Here is a 23,089-nt window from a genome sequence, read left to right as displayed (position 1 = left end):
ATCATCTTCCTCATGAATTGTGAAACCATGTGGAAAAATGTACAAACTAAATTAATACAAATGTTCTGTTCGTTTTTACCCTCTCCATAGTATCTGCTGATAGCATCACAGATTGGGTACATTGTGAGAGAAAGCATTGCAAATGGAATTACATTTTTCAAATTGCTTTTTGCATTTTGCTCATAATGGATTGAAAAGAATTGTCATTATCTGAGCTACAAACTGAATAAACCTTAATTCCCCAGCATTAAGCAAATTGTTATGGCTCAGTGCACTGCTAAGCACAGCTAGTCAACAAGTTGTTCACGTTCACTACTCAGCAAGCTGAAGAGGAAGCTTTCAGGTCGAGACAGAATATCACATTGATAGGCTATCTCAAATAAACAAGGAGGCACAGGAACTATTAGGCAACACTTTCTGATAAACTGCCTTCAATCATCCAAAAGATTCCGACATAAATACTTTAGTGGCAAGACTGGGTGAAACCACGCACGCTGGGAACATCGAATTGGGAACAATCTGCCTCTTTCTCCAGAGGATTAGGCCGTTTTTCTAATTTCTTGCCCGTCATGTTGCTTTATACGCAATTGTTTAAAGCAGGTGGCAAAGATACCCGACTGGATGTGGAATAAGGTATCAACGCTTTCTCTGACGGATAGTCAGTTCTCTGCACTTACCAATCATGAGTGAAACTGGAGGGCAAGCGTGAGTCTTTAACTGCTGTTCAGATGCTTAAATAATGGCTGTAACAAAATACCACTAACAATCTATCCTTGCGCAACCTTTCAAACATGCACTAAAAAAGTGCCAAATAAAACTGAATGAGTGAAGAGAGTATGAGGAGGGAATAAAATATCATAAAGTTATTATTCAGGTGAATGAAAATTCTTATCTTGGCCACCCCCTCTTTGCACATCTAGATCTTGGGATTTGTGTGCTAATATGTTAAATTCCACTTTATGTGGCTCTACTCTACTCCCCTATTTCATTCTATTTGATGAGATTTTCTTCTTTAGACTCTTATTACCCCTCAGTACTTCAATAATGTCTGGGATTTCCCAGCCCTTCCCGCCAGCAGGACCAGAAGAACCTGCCAATCATGCCACCCGGCGGGTTCCCTGGTGTGTATGGTTGTCAAGCAATGTAAATGGTCGCTGACTTCAATGGGACCAGAACATCCTGCCAACAGGCAATCACGAGTTTCCACGTCTGAAAGATCTATTTTACTAAGGAAGAGGTTGCTGACAGAATATTGGTAGACGCAGAGATGGTCGATGAGGTGAAAGTAGATCGGGAAGGATGGCCTCTATTCAGTGTGGAAATGTCGCCTGGCCCAAATGGCTTGCATCCCTCATTGTTAAAAGGCATTGGTGGTGGATGTAGTGGGAGGGTTTGCCATAATATTCCCTTATTATGAGGAGGTTTCAGAGGTTTAGAGGATGGCAAACGGAATCATGCAGGAAAGGAAGCCATTCAGCCATTCATGTTTCCGTCAGTTTTTTGAACAAGCTATCCAATTAGCTGCGCCTCCCCCCCCCCCACTTCCCCGCCTTTTCCTCAAAACCAAGCAAATATTCAATTGTTTTGAAAGTTACTACTGAATATGCTTCCATCACCCTTTCAGGCTGCGTAGAGATCACAACAACTTGCTGTGCAAAAGAAAATTCTCCACACCTCGATCTCTGATTCTTTTGCCAATCACCTTAAATTGGTGCTCTCGAGTTACAGGTCTGTCTGCCACTGGAAACAGTTGCACCTTCTTTATCCTATCAAAAGTCAGTCATAGGGCAGCACGGTGGTGTAGTGGTTAGCACTGCTGCCTTACAGTGCAGTGGTCCCAGGTTCGATCCCGGCTCTGGGTCACTGTCCGTGTGGAGTTTGAACATTCTCCCCGTGTTTGCGTGGGTTTCACCCCCACAACCCAAAAGATGTGCAGGGTAAAAGCAAGTTACTGTGGATGCTGGAATCTGAAACCGTAAGAGAAAGTGCTGGAAAATCTCAGCAGGTCTGGCAGAATCTATGGGGAGAGAAAAGAGCTCATGTCCAGTTCTGGACTCGAAACGTCAGCTCTTTTCCCTCCCTACAGATGCTGCCAGACCTGCTGAGATGTGCATGTTAGGTGGATTGACCATGCTAAATTGCCCCTTAATTGGAAAAAATGAATTGGGTACTCTAAATTTATAAAAAAGAAAGAAAAAAATCAGTCACGGATTAAGATCCCAGACTAGAAAAGGGAAACGTTTAGGGGTCTAAACGTTGAACTGGAGCAGGTTGATTGGAAATGCATTTTTGGGGATAAAACAGTGAATGAAAAATGGGAGATTTTGAAAGGAGAGATGAACAGGGTGCATGCTAGGTACATACTCATGAGAAATAAATATATCCAAAGCTAGAGTACCCTGGATGCCCAAGTATTGATGATAAAATAAGGAAGAAAAAAGTGGCATATGATACATGTCGGAATAATAATAGCAATCAAAATCAGCAAGAGTATTTCAAATGCAGGAGAGAGGCTAACGTTGGAATAAGGAAGACTAACAATAAGCATGAGGAAAAGATTGCAGGCTGTGCTAAAACAAACAGCAAAATGTTCTTCAAGCACATTAATGGTAAAAGATTAGTGAAGGACAGCGTGGGGCCCATAGGGACTGGCAGTGTAAACTGCTCACTGAAGCGAAGTGTATGGCAGTAATACTAAATTAGTACTTTGCTTCTGTCTTTACCAAATTAGAAGATAGTGACAATGGCTCAATTGAAATTGTGCAATTGAGCAGTATAGTGATATAAAGAAAAGGTGCCAAAACGCTGGCAGCACTACAGATGCAGAAGTCCCAAGGCCCAAATGGTGTGCATCCTAGATTGCTGAGAGAGGTAGGGGAGCATATTGCAGAGTCGTTGACAGAACCTTTCCAGGCCTCTCTGAACACAGGATTAGTCCTGGGGGACTGGAGGAATACAAATGTGATGCCGTTGTTTAAGAAAGGGGCAAAGAATAACGCAGGAAACTACAAACCTTGATATCAATAGTGAGCAAACTGATGGTGGCCTTAATACGGATCAAATAAATCTACACTTAGAGAAAAATAGGTTAATACTAGACAGTCAATATGGCTTTGTCAAGGGTAGGTCATGTCTGACAAATTTAATTGTGTTCTTTGATGAAGTGACACAGGCAATGGGTGAAGGTAGTGCCGTGGATATTGTATATTTGGACTTTCAGAAAGCATTGATACAGTGCCACATGGCAGGTTTGTTAGCAAATTAAAATGCTTGGGATTAATGGGTTCTTGGCAGCATGGAGTAGAAGTTGGCTAAGAGATAGGAAACAGAGGGTAGGTATAGATGGGCATTTCTCAGAGTGGAGACGAGTTGAAAGTGGTGTTCCCCAAGGCCCAGTGTTGGGACCCTTGCTTTTTCTGATTTATACAAATGATTTAGAAGTGGGTGTTAAGGGTAAAATCTCCAAATTTGCAGATGATACTAAGCTCGGAAGAATAGTGAATTGCGAGGATGATGCTGAGCAACTTCAGAGGGACACTGACAAGTTGACTAAATGGGCAGACACCTGGCAGATGAATTTCAATGCAGCGAAATATGAGGTAATGCATTTTGGTCGAAGAAACATGGGGAGACAATATCGGCTCAATGGTACAACTTTGAGGGGAGTACAGGAGCAGAGAGACCCCGGTGTTCAAGTGTATAATTCTCTGAAGGTGGCCAGGCAAGTTGAAACAGTTGTTAAGAAGGCTTATAGCATCCATGGGTTTATAAACAGAGGAATAGAGTATAAAAGCAAGGAAGCGATGCTGCACCTCTACAAATCATTGGTCAAACCACATTCAAAGTATTGTGTTCAGTCCTGGGCACCTCATTTAAGGAAGGATGTTAAAGCCCTCGACAGAGTTTAGAGGAGGTTTACTAGAATGATACCAGGAATGGGGAATTTTAAACACAAGGAAAGATTGGAGAAATTGGGCTTGTTCTCCTTGGAGCAGAGAAGATTAAGAGGCGATCTTGTTGAGGTGTTCAAAATTCTGAACAATTTTGACAGGGTAAAGAAGGATATTCTGTTTCCACGAGTTGGTATGTCAGTGACTAGGGATCAGAATTTTAAGATGGTCAGCAAGAGAGTTAGGAGTGAGATGAGGAGAAACCTCTTTACTCAGAGAGTTGTTGGGGTTTGGAATGTGCTGCCTGGGAGAGTGGTGGAGGTAGATTCCATAGGAGGTTTCAAAAGAGAGATGGATATATATTTGAACGTGATGAACTTAGAGGGCTACGGGGATAGGGCTGGGGAATGGCCGTGTTGCTCTTTTGGGAGCCAGCGCAGACATGATGGGCCGAAAGGCCTCCTTCTGTGCTGTAAATAATAAACAAACTGAAAGAACCTCCATGATTTTGAACACCTGTATTAAATCTCCTCTTAACATCCTCAGCTCTGAGGAGAATAATGCCAGCTTCTCTCGTCTCAGTACATAACTGAAGTCTTGCATCTTTGGTACCATTCTGGTAAATCTCCTGAGCACACTCTCATTGACATCCTTTCTAAACTATGGTATTGAGAAAAGAACACAATACTCCAGCTGGGGCCTAACCAGCGATTTTTAAAAAGAGAAAAGGATCTCGCTTTTGGTCCCTAATCAACTCCATCATTCCTTTGACTACCTTTTTACTATTTATATGTTTATAAAAAACGTCTATGTTCCCTTTTATATAACCCATTAAATCTATTTTCATGCATCCTCTTTGCACTTCTTATTTCCTTCTTCAGTCCTCCGCTGCACTTTTTGTAATCAGTTTGAGCCTGGCATTTATCATAAGCCTTCTTTCTCTATTTCAGGACAGTTGCAGCATAGATGTCAAATTGGATGAGTGACAGGAAACAGCAGTGTTGAAAGATTGTTTTTCAAGCTGGAGGAAAGTCTACAGTGGGGTTTCCCAGGGGTTGGTAGGGGAGCCTCCCTACTTCCACCCTGTATAAGGGCACGGTAGCACAGTGGTTAGCACTGTTGCTTCACAGCGCCAGGGACCCGGGTTCAATTCCCAGCTTGGGTCACTGTCTGTGCGGAGTCTGCACGTTCTCCCTGTGTCTGCGTGGGCTTTCTCCGGGTGCTCCGGTTTCCTCCCACAAAAGTCCCGAAAGATGTGGAGCTGGTTTCTCCCAAAATGGGGCTATGTCCCCACGCCGACGTAAAAACGCTGGCATTTCACTCCCGAGTTTCCTCAAAGAAATACAAGCCGATTCACTTACCTTCAGGGGCTAGCAGTGACCGGAGTAATTCACGCAACTTTAGATGCGAATATGGGGCTTCCGCACTTCCAGTTTCGAGTCCGCGCAAGCGCATGGCGGCGGACTCCAGCGGTCGCGCCGAGCGTCATGGCGGACTCGGACTGCGGAGGCAGCTGAAAAATGCAGGCTCCCCCGATCGGCCACGTGCCCGAGGATCCATACGGCCCGATCTCTCCCCCGGCCGCCCATAAGGTCCGCCCCACCCCCCGGTGCCCGATCTCCCCGCTCCCCCCCCCCACCAGGGCGTCTGCGGATTGAGTCCGCAGCCACTACGCGAGCATCCCAACCGGCCATAGCATGTTAGTTCCACACCATCGGGAACTCGGTCGGTCGGAAGCGGAGGATTGCTGGGTGGGCCTCTGGCAATGGCCCCCCAGCCACGCGGAGTACTCCACGCACATGCCGATTGTCGGGGCATGGAGAATCGGCGGACCGGCGCCGGACCCAATTTCGGCACAAAATCAGATTCTCCGCCCCCGCGCCAAACGCAATTTCACCGCGGGGCTGTGGAGAATCCAGCCCATGGTTGTTTGGTGAATTCTGAAGTCTCCCTCAGTGAACCCGAACAGGCGCCGGATGTGGCAACGAGGGAATTTTCACAGTAACTTCATTGCAGTGTCATTGTAAGCCTACTTGTGACACTAATAAGATTATAATTATTATTATAATATTCGAACACATCAAATCCTCTACTGCCTGCGTCCTACATCGCACCGAGTTACGTTCATCCGTGACCTTTCAATTCCCATCCCAACTTTCAAATTCCCCCATGACGTCATCTCTCCCTATCTTGGCAACCTCCTCCAGGCCTAAAGACCCAGCTCCCTGCACTCCTCCAATTCTGTTCCCTCGAGCATCCCAATTTTCATTGCTCCAGTGGCAGCGGCTTCAGCAGTCAAGGCACAAAGCACCAGAACTCCACTAAACCTCTCTGCCTCGCCTCCATTAAGACATTCTTTGAACATACCTTGTCACTGCCCTTATGTGACACAACATCATGTTTGGTTGGCAAAGCTCTTGTGAAGAATCTTGGTACATTTTACTATGTTAAAAGCACTATAAAAATGCAAGATGTTGAGTCAAACATATTGAGGTATCTCTTTTCGACTCAAACTGGTAATATGATTATACTGGCACCAACATTACATGAACGTGTACTCAGATCCTTAATTAGAGGATGCAAGGTGGGAAACAGTAACGGCAGAGTGTAACATATTATAACACAACTTGCCGCTGGATTTATTGATGAATTGATGCCAAAATGTTAGTCAAAGATATGTATTCGGCTCTGGTATCGTCATGATTTCTGGCTGGGTGCTACAATCCTTGTCCTGTCTAAACTGTACAACCAAAACCTCATATGAAGTCACACGGGATCAGAGGCGAGCTGGCAAGATGGATACAGAACTGGCTATGTCATAGAAGGCAGAGAGTAGCAATGGAGGGGTGCTTTTCTGATTGGAGGGCTGTGACTAGTGGTGTTCCGCAGGGATCAGTGCTGGGACCTTTGCTGTTCGTAGTAAATATGAATGATTTGGAGGAAAATGTAACTGGTCTGATTAGTAAGTTTGCGGAAGACACAAAGGTTGGTGGAATTGGATTGGATTGGATTTGTTTATTGTCACGTGTACCGAGGTACAGTGAAAAGTATTTACTGCGAGCAGCTCAACAGATCATTAAGTGCATGTGAAGAAAAGGGAATAAAAGAAAATACATAATAGGTCAACACAAGGTATACAATGTAACTACATAAGCACCGGCATCGGATGAAGCATACAGGGTGGAGTGTAATGAGGCCAGTCCATAAGGGGGTCCTTTTGGAGTCTGGTAACAGTGAGGAAGAAGCTGTTTTTGAGTCTGTTCGTGGATGTTCTCAGACTTCTGTATCTCCTGCCCGATGGAAGAAGTTGGAAGAGTGAGTAAGCCAAGTGGGAGTGTCTTTGATTATGCTGCCCGCTTTCCCCAGGCAGCGGGAGGTGTAGATGGAGTCAATGGATGGGAGGCAGGTTCGTGTGATGGACTGGGCGGTGTTCACGACTCTCTGAAGTTTCTTGCGGTCCTGGGCCGAGCAGTTGCCATTACAGGTTGTGATGCAGCCAGATAGGATGCTTTCTATGGTGCATCTGTAAAAGTTGGTAAGAGTTAATGTGGACATGCCGAATTTCCTTAGTTTCCTGAGGAAGTATAGGCACTGTTATATGGATAGCGATGAGGACTGTCAGAGGATACAGCAGGATTTAGATTGTTTGGAGACTTGGGCGGAGAGATGGCAGATGGAGTTTAATCCGGACAAATGTGAGGTAATGCATTTTGGAAGGGCTAATGCAGGTAGGGAATATACAGTGAATGGTAGAACCCTCAAGAGTATTGACAGTCAGAGAGATCTAGGTGTACAGGTCCACAGGTCATTTAAAGTGGCAACACAGGTGGAGAAGATAGTCAAGAAGGCATACAACATGCTTGCCTTCATTGGCTGGGGCATTAAGTATAAAAATTGGCAAGTCATGTTGCAGCTGTATAGAACCTTAGTTAGGCTACATTTGGAATATAGTGTTCAATTCTGGTCGCCACACTACCAGAAGGTTGTGAAGGCTTTGGAAAGGATGCAAACGAGATGTACCAGGATGTTGCCTGGTATGGAGGGCATTAGCTATGAGGAGAGGTTGAATAAACTCGGTTTGTTCTCACTGGAATGACGGAGGTTCGGGCGACCTGATAGACATCTACAAAATTATGAGGGGCATAGACAGAGGCTTTTTCCCAGGGTAGAGGGGTCAATTACTAGGGACATAGGTTTAAGGTGCGAGGAGCAAGATTTTTACACAGAGGGTAGTGGGTGCCTGGAACTCGCTGCCGGAGGAGGTGGTGGAAGCCGGGATGATGGTGACGTTTAAGAGGCGTCTTGACAAATACATGAATAGGATGGGAATAGAGGGACATGGACCCCAGAAGTATAGAATATTTTAGTTTAGACAGACAGCATGGTCGGCGCAGGCTTGGAGGGCCGAAGGGCCTGTTCCTGTGTTTACTTTTCTTTGTTCTTTGTTCACATGCGTTGGCGTCTGTAAATTATTCCGGCTGCATGGCCAAGAAAAGAATCTAAAGTGGTGTGTAGCTAAAGAAATTGCCAGCACACTTGGAAAAACACTTACAGGAAATGCTGGTCACTACACAAGTTTTCTGGCAAGTATATCAAATCAATCTACCAAGTACCCATCCTTCCTTACTGGGAGTTAGCTGAATCTTTTATAAGTAACTGGCAAATGGCATCTGCTCAAGGGATACATTCTGAAAGATATTTAAGAATCCTATTCAAGTGCTGGTGCTGTTGAATTTTGTGGATGTTGAAAGCCTCATTGAAGAATATAGTCAAGAGTTGCTGTTCTTTAAAAGGCATTTGTGGTGGTGGTGGGGGGGCGGGGGGGAGGTGGAGAGAGAAATGTCAGTTACAAGGAAGGCGGAAACGTGGAATTTCATAAAGCATCATCAGTGCAGCACAGAATGATTGGCAAATTACGGGACACGGGTTGAACTCTACTCCACAAGCTTCGGGTATGTATATAACCAGAGGAATACAGCACAAATCCCAGGAGCTGATAGTGAATCTATGCAGGTGACTGATGTGGACACACCTAGAATACTGTGTACAACTATGCTTACTGCACTATAGTAGGGATTTTCAGAAAGCAGACAAAATGCAAAAGGGACAACCAAACTGATAGCTAGCTGAAACGTTTAAAAGCTTGGGATTGTTTACTGTGGAGAAGAGGAGGCTCAGGGCGCAAATTATTCAAGGAATAAATTCAAGGAAATAGATAACTATTCAAGGAATAGTTGTGACGAACTTTGGAACTTGGGGATCTAGGCTCGATCCTAGAGAAGAGTACAGAGACAGATTGAACAGGTTCATGTAAAGGGTGGTAAATGTGTGGAATGAACCCAAGAGGGAGACAAATAGCATGGAAACATTTAAGACAGAATTGTCTAGATATTTGTGTGTGTGGGTGTCTGAGAGGTACTAGGTATTGACGCAGCTCAGGTGAACTACCTTTTCCTCCTGTAGTTTCCTAAATAATTTGATGAGCTAGCCAGTGAGTGAAGTAACATTAACTTGAAGCCCAATTTTGCCATCAAATTAGATTTCAATGAATTGTGCACCACAGAAACCCATGTTACTTAAAACTGCCATGTATGGGCGGCATGGTGGCGCAGTGGTTAGCACTGCTGCCTACGGCTCTGAGGACCCGGGTTCTATCCCGGCCCTGGGTTACTGTCTGTGTGGAGTTTGCACATTCTCCCCGTGTCTGCATGGGTCTCGCCCCCCACAACCCAAAGATGTGCATGAGAGGAAGATTGGCCACGCTAAATTTTCCCTTAATTGGAAAAAAATAACTGGGTTTATTTATAACTGAAGTAAATTTATTTTTTAATACTCCATGTATGAGAGGCATGCAGAGTGAATGGGAGACATACAGAAGAGTGAGGGGACGGAGGGGAGGGGAGACTTACTGAATGATTGCAAAGGAAAAAGAATGGAAGAGGTGAAAAGATAAACAGCAATTAATATGACGGAGATGTAAACCGATATACAGGCAAACAGGTCGAAAGAGGGGACTGGAAGGATGGAAAACAAACGCAGAGACAGAAATGGAACATAGAAGATTCTAGAGTTAGAGACAAGCAAAGAAACCGTAACAGAGAGGGTTATTTTTAAACCATGACATCAATTATTTATTTCTGATTGGCTATAGTGAAAGAATATGGAGGCTGTGTATTGGAAGAAGTAGACTCGGAAAGCATTTCGTTCAGGAGGCTCACAATCACTTTGTCAAAGCCTGATATGTACCTCACCTTTTGCTAGAAAGCTATAAATGGAAGCTACGCAACACCTACACGTTTCCTTAGAACCACAGGAGAGGGGAAGTTGGCCACATGGCTGCATTATGGGTTCCGCTATATTAGGCTAATTGCTCTCTTCCTTATTTCTGCATGATTATTGTCTACATCAATTCTGCTCATCAAAGAATGTGAATAGTCACTCCAAATTTCTTCATCGCCACCTTTCTGTTAAAGCAACATTCCAAGACTCTGCCACTGCAGAGGACTTTGAAACACTATTTGGGGGCAATGTGCACAGGCAGAAAGACACCACCGACTGAATGTCACAGACATCTTGTTTCCCAGGCGCTTTATAAGACAATAAATCAGCAGCAGCCAACAGAGAGCGGCTGTTTATCTGCAGATTGCAGTCATTCAAACTGACTGAACAGCACACCAAACCGCTACCAATGGAAAGCACAAACTGGCAGAGCACCAAGCAAAGGCACGGTCATGTGAGAAGGCAGGGGCAGTGTGGGTCCCACCCAGCGGCAACCCGAGACGATCAACTTATTAAAAATACGGCTAAAGTAACATCGAGTAAATTAGCAGCTTTGATACTTCATAATCATAAATAGTTAGAAAACCTAGCAGCAGCAAAAGGAGTTGAAATTTTATTCTGTCTTTATTTTATTTTACAGCTACTTTATTTTTATTTCCTGCATGTGAGGGGGTTACAGGGCAGGACATGTCATCCATTAAAACCAAAATGAAACTCTGAAGTGACGCTTCCCTAAATGGAGATAATGGTATAAAGAAGCCAGTGTTTATATGACAGAAGGATTATTGTAAATTATGTTAGCATATTTCATTGCAGCATCTACTTTCTGACTTTAAAATAAGAAAAGTTGCTCTCTGACCTCTTAAGCTGCTGCCTTTGCAAGGTTTCTCTAAAGTGGGCATTTTTTTTCGCCTAATGTTTTTTCACTACTTTTTTTTTAAAAAGCCCTAAGACAATGAGCATTGTTTAGGTTAAGACATGGATAGTTTCGAGGTCGTCTGTTTCAGCAGGACATATACTGCAACTATTCAACTCTTCAATCTGTGGTTTCAGCGAATTTGCACAGCTGTTACACTCTGGTAACTAAACACAAATGTTTCTTTCTCTACACTTGCTCTGCAGTTTTTTTTTGCCCCTTTTAGCTTATTCGGCACATGCCTGCCGAACAAAACATCAGGTCACGAATCAAAAATCTATACAGTGCCCAAAGCATAAAGCGTTTTAAAACAAAATGTATTTTCATTGGAAAGACAATTTAACAGGGCAGCAGGTATCATATGACAATTATGAGGCTGCAACTTAAATCAAAGGCTTCTGGGGTCACAAATCACAAGTGCAAAGGGCTCAAGAAGTAATTTAAAAAATAATCAGAATATGGAATAGGTATCAGAAATATTGGTAATATGGGCCAGTCAACCTGCCAGTGCTTTATGGGAACGCCTGCTGATATTAATTTAACATCTAGAATAACATTTCTAAAATGTTCTGTATTTATTCTAATGCTAAACTGAGCATGACGAAGATTGAATTATTTTAACGACACCTTCCAGCTCTTAGGGTGTCGTTTTTCTTACAGTGGTACTGAAGATTGTCACGAGGTAGACAATACAATTGAATGCATCTTGAAGCCAACTGGGAAATGTAGAATCATAGAATTTACAGCGCAGAAGGAGGCCATTCGGCCCATTGAGTCCGCACTGGCCCTTGGAAAGGGCACCCTACCTAAGCCCACTCCTCCACCCTATCCCCGTAACTCAGTAACTCTATCTACCCTTTTTGGACACTAAGGGCAATTTATCATGGCCAATCCACCTAACCTGCACATCTTTGGACTGTAGGAAGAAACCGGAGCAACCGGAGGAAACCCATGCAGATACGGGGAGAACGTGCAGACTCCGCACAGACAGTGCCCAAGCCGGGAATCGAATCTGGGACCCTGGTGCCGCCCGTATGTAACCTGAAGTAACAAGGTAGCCTACAGTAGGCACTAATAGGGTTGACTATTTCTCTTCTATCTGGGCGAATATTCCGATCAGCGTAATGTCTTTGCTAGTTAAAGTATGACATGATCTCAAAAGAATCTAAATGACCGTGTATCAATAATATAGGCCCGAGGGTAATATGAGTATAAAATCTCACATCATGGCATCACAAACAATGCTTCCGGATCTATACAAAACATACATTGCCCTACCAAAACAAAAATCTCTCTTATCTTGAAGGCAGTGGTTCTGTTGGGTAACACTCCTCCAATACATCACTCAAGTGGCCACAGTTTAAACATGAACCTGCAGTGAGTATCATGGATATGTAGACTGGGATTCTGAAGCTGCTGACAAACTCCCTAACATTCAAACAAATGCACTTTCCACACAGGAAGTTGCTGAATAAAAAGCAGGAATAGAGATCACAGCATTGTCACTGGGCAAAAGGAGGACACTTGGGGGCAGCACGGTGACGCAGTGGTTAGCACTGCTGTCTCATGGCGCCGAGGTCCCAAGGTCGATCCCGGGCCTGGGTCACTGTCCGTGTGGAGTTTGCAAATTCTCCCCGTGTCTGCGTGGGTTTCACCCCACAACCCAAAAGATGTGCAGGGTAGGTGGATTGGCCACGCTAAGTTACCCCTTAATTGGAAAAAATTAATTGAGTACTCTAAATTTATTTTTAAAAAGAGGCCATTTGGCCGATTGCATCTGCGCTGGCTTTCCAAATGAGCAATTCACCGAGTGCCATTCCCCCATCTTCTCTCCATAACCTTACACATTCTTCCCTAACATAATAATCCAATTCCATCTGGAATACCTTGATTTACACTGCTTCCACACACTCTCTCAGGCAGCGAATTTCAGATCTTAACCACTCGCTGCGTGGAAAAGTTTCTCCTCATGTCGCCATTGCTTCTTTTGCCAGTTACCTTAAATCTATAATAATAATCTTTATTGTCACAAGTAGGCTTACATTAACACTGCAATGAAGTTACTGTGAAAATCCCCCAGTCACCACACTCCGGCGCCTGTTCTGGTACACAGAGGGAGAATTTAGAATGTCCAAATTACCTAACAGCATGTCTTTCGGGACTTGTGGGAGGAAACCGGAGCACCCAGAGGAAACCCACGCAGACACAGGGAGAATGTGCAGACTCCACACAGACAGTGACCCAAGCCGGGCATCGTACCTGGGACCCTCTAGCTGTGAAGCAATAGTGCTGCCCACTGTGCTACCGTGCTGCCCACATCTGTGGCCTTTGGTTCTCGATACTTTGGCTAATAGGAATAGTTTCTCCCTATCAAATCTGTCAAAGCCCTTCATGATTTTGAATACCTCTATCAAACATCCTCTCAACTTTCTCTTCTCCAAGGAGAACAGTCCCAACTTCCCCAACCTATCTACATGACAGAAGTTACTCAATCTTGGGATTCTTAGGAGTCTTTTCTGCACCCTCTCTGATGCCTTCACATCCTTCCTAAAGTGCGGCACCCATATCGGTACACAATATATCAACTGAGGCCAAACTAGTGCTTTATACGAGCTTAACACAACCTCATTTCTATGTATTCTATTAAATAACTCCTAGGATATTATATGTTTTATCAACTGCTCACTCAACCTGTCCTGCCACCTTTAATGACATGCACAGAAGCACCCAGATGCTTCTGCTCCTGCAACTCCTTTAGAAATGTACCCTCCAGGTTCTTCCTCCCGAAATTAATCACTTCATGCTTCTCTGCATTAAATTTCATTTGCCACCTGTCTACCCATTCCACAAATCTTTGTCCATTTGAAGTTCTACATTATCCTCCTCACAGTTCACAATGCTCCCGGGTTTTGTGCCATCTGCAAATTGTGCTTTGGACATGAACGTTCAGGTCATTAAAAATAGGCAGGGGCCCCAACATTGACCCAAGAGAAATTCACTACAAACCTTCCTCCAGTCCAGAAAATATCCATTAACCAGTACTATTTCTTGTCACTCGACCAATTTTGTACCCATGTTAATACTGTCCGTTTTATTCCATGAGCTATAATTTTTCTCACAAGTCTCTTGTGTGGCACTGTATCAAATGCCTTTTGGAAGTCCATGTACACCACATCAGCAGCTTTACCCTCATCAGCCTGTTCTGCTACTTCGTCAAAAATTCCAGAAAATTGGTTGAACATGATTTGCCCTTAACAAATCCATGCTGGCTTTAGTTAATTAGCCTATATTTGTCCAAGGGACTATTAATTTTGTCCTAAATCATTGCTTCTAGAAGCTTCCCCAACACTGACATCTGGTCTGTAGTTACAGGGTTATCTTTACACATATTTTTGAACAAGGATGTAATGTTTACAATTCCCCAGTCCTCTGGTACCACCCCATGTATAAGGTAGAATGAAAAATAATGGCCAGTGCCTCTGTAATTCCAACTCTCAGTTCCCCCAATATCCGATACTGATGCAAATTATCTTAAAGTACAGACAGCCTGTACAATACCTCCTCCTTATCCCACCAAAGTTGGTTTTCCCCTGGGGAATTATTATTACTCTGGATTGCTCTTTTCTCTTTTCCATAGCCAACCTATGAAATGGATGGGGGGTTGGTAGAAGGGCTGGGGGCCCCGATTGGGTTGGATGAGATAGCGGAGGGTCTGAAGGCCATGCAGTCGGGTAAAGCCCCGGGGCTGGACGGGTACCCAGTGGAGTTCTATAAAATATTCTCTGGGATATTGGGGCCGCTGTTGAAGAGGACATTCAATGAGGCAAGAGAGCACGGGGTGCTTCCCCCGACGATGTCACAGGCCACGATCTAATTGATCCTGAAGCGAGACAAGGACCCGGAGCTATGTGGGTCCTACAGGGCGATATCCCCATTGAATGTGGACGCTAAACTGCTGGCCAAAATCTTGTCCTCTAGGATTGAAGACTGTATTCCGGACGTTATTGGGGAGGACAAGATGGATTTTGTTAAAGGAAGGCAGTTGGTGGTGTAGCCATCTCAGATGGCCACCTGCAAAGGATTATGGTAATCATGGCCAACCCAGGACTCAGACAGACTCAGAGCTTGTGTGTGTATTTGCAACCCAGATAGCTAGACGCGATCGAAACCCCCGCTCGTTTGCATTCTAATGACCCACTTCCCCAGAACAAAAGAAACTACTCAGGTAACCGATACAGATACAGACTAATCAGCGCCACTCCCTTTACTCAGAGAGCCCAAACAGCCAAGGCCAATGACCGCTAAGGACATGCCCAGCCATCAAGGCACCCGTGCCTTTATTGGCCAAAATCGAAGGCAGTGATCGAAGCCTGTCGAATCATTGGGTCCAAGTTAAGGACCACCCCAAAGAGCGCGAAATCCCAGCGGGATAAGAAGAGATGTGCTCGGTCTCTCTTGGATCCGGCCTACGTCAACCCAAGTGCAGCATGACGACCAGACAGACAAGTTCAAGACCAACGATCGCTACCAGACAGGTGAGCCCAGCAGAAACAGGGCCACCTCTTCCACCCAGCCAGGCAAGATCCGGACAAAGGCCTTGTCCATCTGAAAAGAGCCAGTTGCCCTGAAGTTAAGTATCAGTTATTGTAGTTGTTAGGTGTAGTTTAACTTATAGTGTTTTGTGCTGCATGTCGAAGTAATTCTTGTGTGTAAATAAACCATCTTTGAACTTGAACTGACTAACTGGTTGTGCGGTCCTTTGATCGATATCCGGTAAAGCCTTGTGGTGGTATCATTTGATACCTGGCGACTCTAAAGAGCATCATTATTAATTGGCAACATTATTGGCGACTCCGGTGCCGATTGGCAACATTATTGGCGACTCCGGTGCCGATTGGCAACATTATTGGCGACATCTGACGGGACTCGAATTAGAAGTGATTTTGTCACTCCGAGAGAACCCACAAACTTTGAAATCCAATTGCGAGAGAAAGAGAAAGAACAACAAGTGCAAGCCCATATCGACCAAATCACCGAATTTTGGAAGTGTGTACTAACCTGCATGCGTACTAATAGGGATATAAGGTAAACTTGTTAGATTGTGTCAGAACTATCGAGTGAGTTGTGAGCCGGAAAATAGCTTAGGCCATACTCGCAGTTCATATCGCCGCCTTATCCCCCTGTCCCAAATTAACGGTAGGAAAAGAGATATGAGAAGCAATGGCCACAAAAGCGATGGAACGTTTAATGAACCCACAGGAACCCGAGGTCGCAGTGACCAACAGAGCAGAGCAGTGCCCCATACGGGAAGAAAAGTTGAGGAAGTATTCAAAGGGGAAAGGATGGCCCCTTTGGTCCGATTTTTGTTCAAATGAAGAGTCAGGTCCAGGAAGCATAGGACAAACTTGGTGGGACAGCCTAACCGAGGTGCATAAGAAAAATGCAGCGAAAGTGCGAAAACCGATGGCCATAGTGTCCTGTTTGGCACAGTTGCGAGGCACAGAGGAGGTCGTGAAGACGCTCCGCCATGCTCCACAGGCAGTTAGTTGAGAAAGAAGAGAAGAATGAGGGAAACTATACCGAAAGGGAAAAGATTATTGAGCAACTCCGGGATCAGTTGGCAGCTAAAGATAAAGAGATGGCTGATGTCAAACGGGCACACCAACCTTGTTTAGTTCACCTTAGCAGCTTTCAGACCCAGTACGATAAAGCCTACCAAGATACACAGCGCGCAGTCGTGGTACGAGAAGAGACAGAACAGCAGGTAGCACAGTTAACGAGTCAATGCGTGGATTTAGAGGCAGCTTTAGGAGCACTCCATAGCTCCACTACAGATCAAAGACAGAGCCCAGTAGACCACGCAAAATGTAGACGACAAATAGAGAAGTTGCAGTCACTGCTTTCAGTGCAAAATGGATTTGAGGTATACTATTGGACAAAATTTAGATGAGGAAGGTGCCCCTAATTGGCAAGAACTAAGTGAAACCGCCCAGAGATATGTGGAGGACACAGAAAATCACAATAGAGCCCCCCATGCCCCAAAAAGCAAAGCACCCGCACCACCGACTGCACAGGCAGCACACACCCCCATGAATCCTGTCACCACACAGCGCAAGTCATCGGATCGGGAGGAGCCCGATTGCGTTTACAGCACCCCATTATTCATCACCCAATTGAGAGATGCCTGCGCTAAAATTGATCCATTCGAACGCACCGCAGACCCGCATAATTTCTTTGAGAGAGTACGCCAGCAAAAGGTTATGAATGGTCACGACGAAAGGGAGGAAGTTAAACTTATAATAATGAGCCTTGACCAGTCCGTCAGCTCAGCTTTATCAGAACCCCAGAATGTAGGAGGAGGAACCCTGCAGGAGATGAAAACGGCCATTTTTGATGCGACCGGGTACAACAAGGGAGACCCCGTAGAAGGTTTAAACCGCTGTAGGCAAACGAAGGGAGAGCATCCGAATGCATTTGCAGGACACCTTTGGATCCATTTTAAGGCAGTATTTGGGGATGTGAACCGCGCACACTTAAATGAGGACGACACCACTAAATGGTCCCGCACTTTAGTCTCCCACGCCACAGAAGCAGGTCAAAAGGCTTGTGTGAATTACGACCCCGCAGACCACACACACAATAAAGTTTGGGTATTAAAGAGACTCTCCAGAGCTTGGGAACAATCCCTACAAGGGAAGGTAGATCAGGAACAGATAGAAGCAAATATACACCTAGTTAGAACTAACCAGGACCCAGCATGGATAAATGAGGGTAGACATGAAGGACAGCACCCCAGAGCACAGGCACCACGAGGTTGCTATAATTGTGGACACATGGGACATTATGCCCGCGAATGCCGACAAAACCCCCCGAACTAGCAATGCCACCAACAACCAGGCCCCCCACCTAGGAACAATGTTTGGCCCATACATAGTGTTAGCACCCATTCAGATAATTCAGCAATCAACACCACAGATTGACGGTGTTCGGACTCCCCAACTTGGGTCTGCGACACACTCTGGGACAAATCAGGCAGACCAGTAGTCACAGGCACAGTCCGGAGACATCCAGTAGAATTTCTTTGGGACACAGGAGGGTCCCGCGCCACTTTAAACTCCTCCACAATGTTCCAGCGTGACAAATGGCCCACCACATACACCATCACCCTTAGTGGATTTACCGGACACGTACAGCAGGGATACATCACAGCCCCGTAGATATTCAGATAGGAACCATAAGCACCAGTCACCCTGTTGTTTTAGTCAACTTGCCCCAAACAGCCGAGCACATTCTAGGAATTGATTTTATGAGCTCCTACAACCTTTCCTTTGATCCCGTGAATAGATGTATATGGAAAATGGCCAAAACAGCGAGAGCCCCCGCTACGCTCACTGTAGGGGACTATTAACATAGGATTTGCTCAGTAGGAGACTATTTGTTTGATCCACAAGCAATTAGTACAGACCAGACAATTAGAGAGGTCCTCAGAAAACATAAAGCTTCCTTCGCCCAACACAAACATGATTGTGGGAAGATCTCAGGAATGGTCACAATTTCAGGTCCCGATCCTAAGCCACAGAAGCAATACGGTTTCCCACAGCAAGCCGAGGGTGAGATTTCAAAAGTCATCGATAGTTTATTAGATCAAGGAGTAATTCGGCCGGTAGCCTCAACAAATAATGCCCCAATTTGGCCCGTGAAAAAACCCGATGGTTCTTGGCGACTGACAATCGACTACCGAGAACTTAGCAAGGTCACCCCTTTAGTAGCTCCCACCGTTGCCACGAGTCCCAAGACCATGCTCAAGCAGGGAGTACAGGCAAAGTACTTCACAGTGCTGGACATCAGTAATGGCCTTTGGTCCATCCCGCCAGACAAGACCTGTCAATATAAGTTTGCGTTCACATTTCAAGGGCAGCAGTGTATGTGGACATGCCTCCCGCAAGGTTTCCACAATTCCCCCTCCATTTTCCACCGACAATTGGCCAACAGACTTTTCAGATTTTCCCGCCCCGAATGCCTTATACAGTATGTGGACAACTTACTCCTACAGACGGACACAAAGGAAGAGCATGTAAAGCTTCTTTTGGAATTACTAGGTCTTTTGCAATCCATCGGATGCAAGGTCAACCCCCAAAAAGCCCAGATCTTAAAAGAAAAGGTCCTTTAATTAGGCACCATTATTACCCATGGGAAGCAAGAGATCGAACAGAAGTGAATTGAGTCAATAGTTAAATTGCCCCTGCCCCACAATATCACTGCACTCCGGTCAGTCTTAGGATTAGTTGGATATTGTAGGAACCATATAGATGGTTTTGTCACAAAAGCAGCCCCACTCTCAGAGCTCTTTAAGAAGAACGCCCCATGGGAATGGCTTCCTCAGCACACAGACGTCATCGATGAATTAAAACGCACCGTAGGCACAGCCCCCGCTTTGCAAGTTCCAGACCCACACTCTCCCTATGCCATAGAAGTAGCAACCACTGACCGAACCCTATCAGCAGTACCCCTACAGGAAAGACATGACCGCTTAGGATCCGTAGCCTATGCCTCACAAATTTTGGATCCCGTAGAGCAAGGACAATGGCACTTGCTTGCAGTTTTTTGGGCAGTACAGTATTTTGCATACATCACAGGCCTTAACCCAGTAACGATTTTAACCGAGCACACCCCAACGCAGCTATTGTTAGGTGGTAGGTTAAAGAACGGTTCAGTCAGCCAGATCAGAGAAGCTCGCTGGACACTGTTGTTACAAGGAAGGGACATTACAGTCAAATGTACAAAGTCCCACACATTTCTAGCAGATAACCTTCAGTATGCAGGGACCCCACATGAGTGCCAGATCATAGCAGCCCAACACCACACAGGGCCCTTTATTCCGAAGTCACTGCACACATGAGCAGGCAGTAAAACACAGAATCCACACACCATAGACAATGCTTTAAAGATTTATGTAGACGGTTCCTCCACGATAGAAAATGGAAAGAGAATAACTGGTTGTGGAATTTACGTAGAAGATGCACAGGGACGCGCATTAGAAGAAATATCTTTAAAATTGCCCGGCCACCTAGGATCACAAGCAGCAGAATGTAGTGCAGCACCCCGATTCCTTTCCAACCCCCGCAGACATACATTCGGACAGCTTATATGTGTGCAATAGCTTGACAGAATTCCTGCCCCTGTGGGAATCTCGAGGATTCGTATCCGCTGATGGTAAACCCCTACCCTCAGCCCCATTGTTGAAACACATTCTTAGGACAGCTAAAGACCGCACGTACGGTATTATTGAAGTGAGAAGCCATCATCGTTCCTCCCCACCCGGTAATGTAAAGGCAGACGTATTAGCTAAGTCAGGATCACGCCACGGTCACATTTGGCAACCCCTCGAAAGTGAACCGACCCACGCAGTCCAGGTTTCTCAGACCAATATCGAGGATCTATCCCAGGCCCAAAAGACAGACAACACTCTCAAACAAGTTTTAGACGGTAACTTCCCAGCCCCCTACGACAAATGCAAGGACTCACTGACGGTACAGGACGGTATATTTTTGAAAAATGGAATTTATGTGGTCTCCACCCAGGACAGAAACCAGATAATTTATCAGTTTCATGACGGACACGGACATCAGGGGATAGACAATACCATTGCCCATTTAAGACCTTTGTACTGGTGGCCCGATTTTAAATCCGATGTAACACATTATGTTGAGAATTGTTTAATCTGTGCACAGGACAATCCTGAAAGGTACTCCAAGAAGGGACAATTGAGACACACCCGACCTGTTAATGGCCCTTGGACAAATTTGCAACTCGACTACATTGCCCCCCCCCTTTCAGAAATGGTTTCAAATACATATTAGTGGAAATCGACACCTTTACAAAATGGGTAGAAGTATTTCCCCTCACGGACAAACACTGCAAAGGCCACAGCTAAGATTTTGACCCAACAGATATTTACACGCTGGGGACTCCCCCGCAGCATTGAGTCAGACCAAGGTTCCCATTTCACCGGCAGAGTCATGCAAAATGTCCAAACGATTTTTGGAATCAAACAAAAATTTCACATCGCGTATAACCCCCAATCCAGCGGCATTGTTGAGAGAATTTGATTCGATTTGGGAAGCCCCACAGTCACCGTCCTCACCCATGAAAAAGCGGTCCAACAAGTCAGACAATATTAAAGCAGCTCAGCTCACTGCAGCTGTCCAACTAGGCGCTAGACGGAAGCAGAGGCAAGCCTGCTTTGACAAAACCATCCACCCCATATAGTACACAGTCGGTCAGCAAGTAATGGTTTCCCGTTACAATCCCAGTTCTTTCCTCTCCCCCAAATTTGCAGGACCCTACTCCATTTCAGACAAAGTAAGCCCCTCTGTGTACAAGATAACGTACCCCAAAGGTAAAACTGGTTGGTTCCACATCAACCAGCTCAAAGTCTACGGAACCCAATGTAGCCACTCCCACCACATCTTCCTAGCAATAGCAGACGATTCCGCCCCGCCCATTGACAACCTAGCCCAACACTCCCCCAGCACTGACAGCACGTCCACGCCCACAGACCCGACCTCGTCTCCACCCAAGGTACGACGTTCAATCTTGAGCTTGACTCCGATGACAGCGCCAGCCTCCCCGAATTGACCACGGTCACTGACCACTGGTACAACCTCCCTGGCCCCAGTCACTCGAGCCCCCGGTACCACGACATGTTTGGCCCCCTACACCCCCCTTCCACAGCCACAGCCACCGCCCAACAACAGTAACTTGCCCTTCACTGCCACCGCCCCTACGCCTCATGACAAACGAACCCCTTTTTGGCACCGCGACAACTCTTGTAGACTGGTTAGACATGACGATTCGGATTCCACGACGGCCCACGCGGCCACAGCACAAAAACATGGCACGAGTCTGGCAACCGGGAGATGGTGATGATTCCGATTCTGACTCTGGTTATGGTAATCCTTTTACAACGCTTTTTGATACAGAACCTTGAGGTGTCCAGATGATGAGAAAAAGACGCCGCATAAGAATTACGGTGTTCTACTTTCTGATGGAGCCTGCCCGCCTTTTTATTTCTTCTTGTTACATGGTTTTAATTAATGTCGGCCTGACACCCAATTTCTTGATACAGTCATAGTTACTCTTCCGACGCCATTTACTGACCAATGGTGGTTAAAGGAACAATTGCTGGATCTCAGATGTGTTACAAATTCTCTCCGCTCGTTTAGGTAACCCAGGTAGGGAATAACGGCACTAATCCCCACCCTGCCTGAGGACCCCAAATGCATCCGGTCAGTTAAGCTCGGATAGTGGAGCAATGGCACTGATCACCGCCCTACCCGGGGATTTCACCCATTCTTGCCCTGCTGCGGCCCACACGCACCTCATGTTCCCGTCACTTCGAGTACTCTGGAATGGTTCCCTACACTCTGCGCTGTCCTTGGCAGGTCTTTGTTTCACTTCTTTGCCCTTTTATTGTGGTTTAAAGAATGCCCTTTCTCAGTCTGTACACTCATCCCTTTACCTTCTGCGACCCTCTGGTCGTTCCCCACCTGCTATTTACACGTTTGACACACTTGGTTGCCACATATGCTGCTACACGCGAACTACCTCTGGACCCTGGGATGATGAAACTCTATAAAACTGGCCGCCCTAAAATTCAGCTAGGAAGATGAGCCTCAGCCATCACTGGTTGCAGTAAAGGAAGAGTGGATGGAGAAATTGTCCACCCACTCCCCGCATCGACCACGAGCTGAGAGAATCTCTGCACTTACAAATACATTTTTTTTTGGCACTGTCTTGTCTCAAAATGTTATTTCAAAAAAAAATGAGGGAGTCACACATGGTGACGATTCTAATGAGTAATTGAAGTTAAGGAGGCAAAGACAAATAAATGAGATATTAACCGAAGATAATAACAGATATTATGCTTGCACCCCCAGGAATATAGGGAAAACGGAAGACAGAAGACAAGATGACGAGAGGACTGATGACCTACATTGTGATC

At 45.5% G+C, this 23,089-nt stretch overlaps 1 protein-coding gene across 2 annotated transcripts in view; it reads right to left on the bottom strand.

Annotated features, from left to right (window-relative positions):
* The window catches only part of elovl5 (ELOVL fatty acid elongase 5), a 200,200-nt gene that overhangs the window by 30,877 nt on the left and 146,234 nt on the right, over positions 1-23,089 (bottom strand). The window lies entirely within an intron of this gene.

This window comes from Scyliorhinus torazame, chromosome 4, assembly GCF_047496885.1.
Source record: "Scyliorhinus torazame isolate Kashiwa2021f chromosome 4, sScyTor2.1, whole genome shotgun sequence".
Lineage (NCBI taxonomy): Eukaryota > Metazoa > Chordata > Chondrichthyes > Carcharhiniformes > Scyliorhinidae > Scyliorhinus > Scyliorhinus torazame.
The sequence above is the reverse complement of the archived record's forward strand: the minus strand, read 5'-3'. Positions and strand labels throughout refer to the sequence as shown.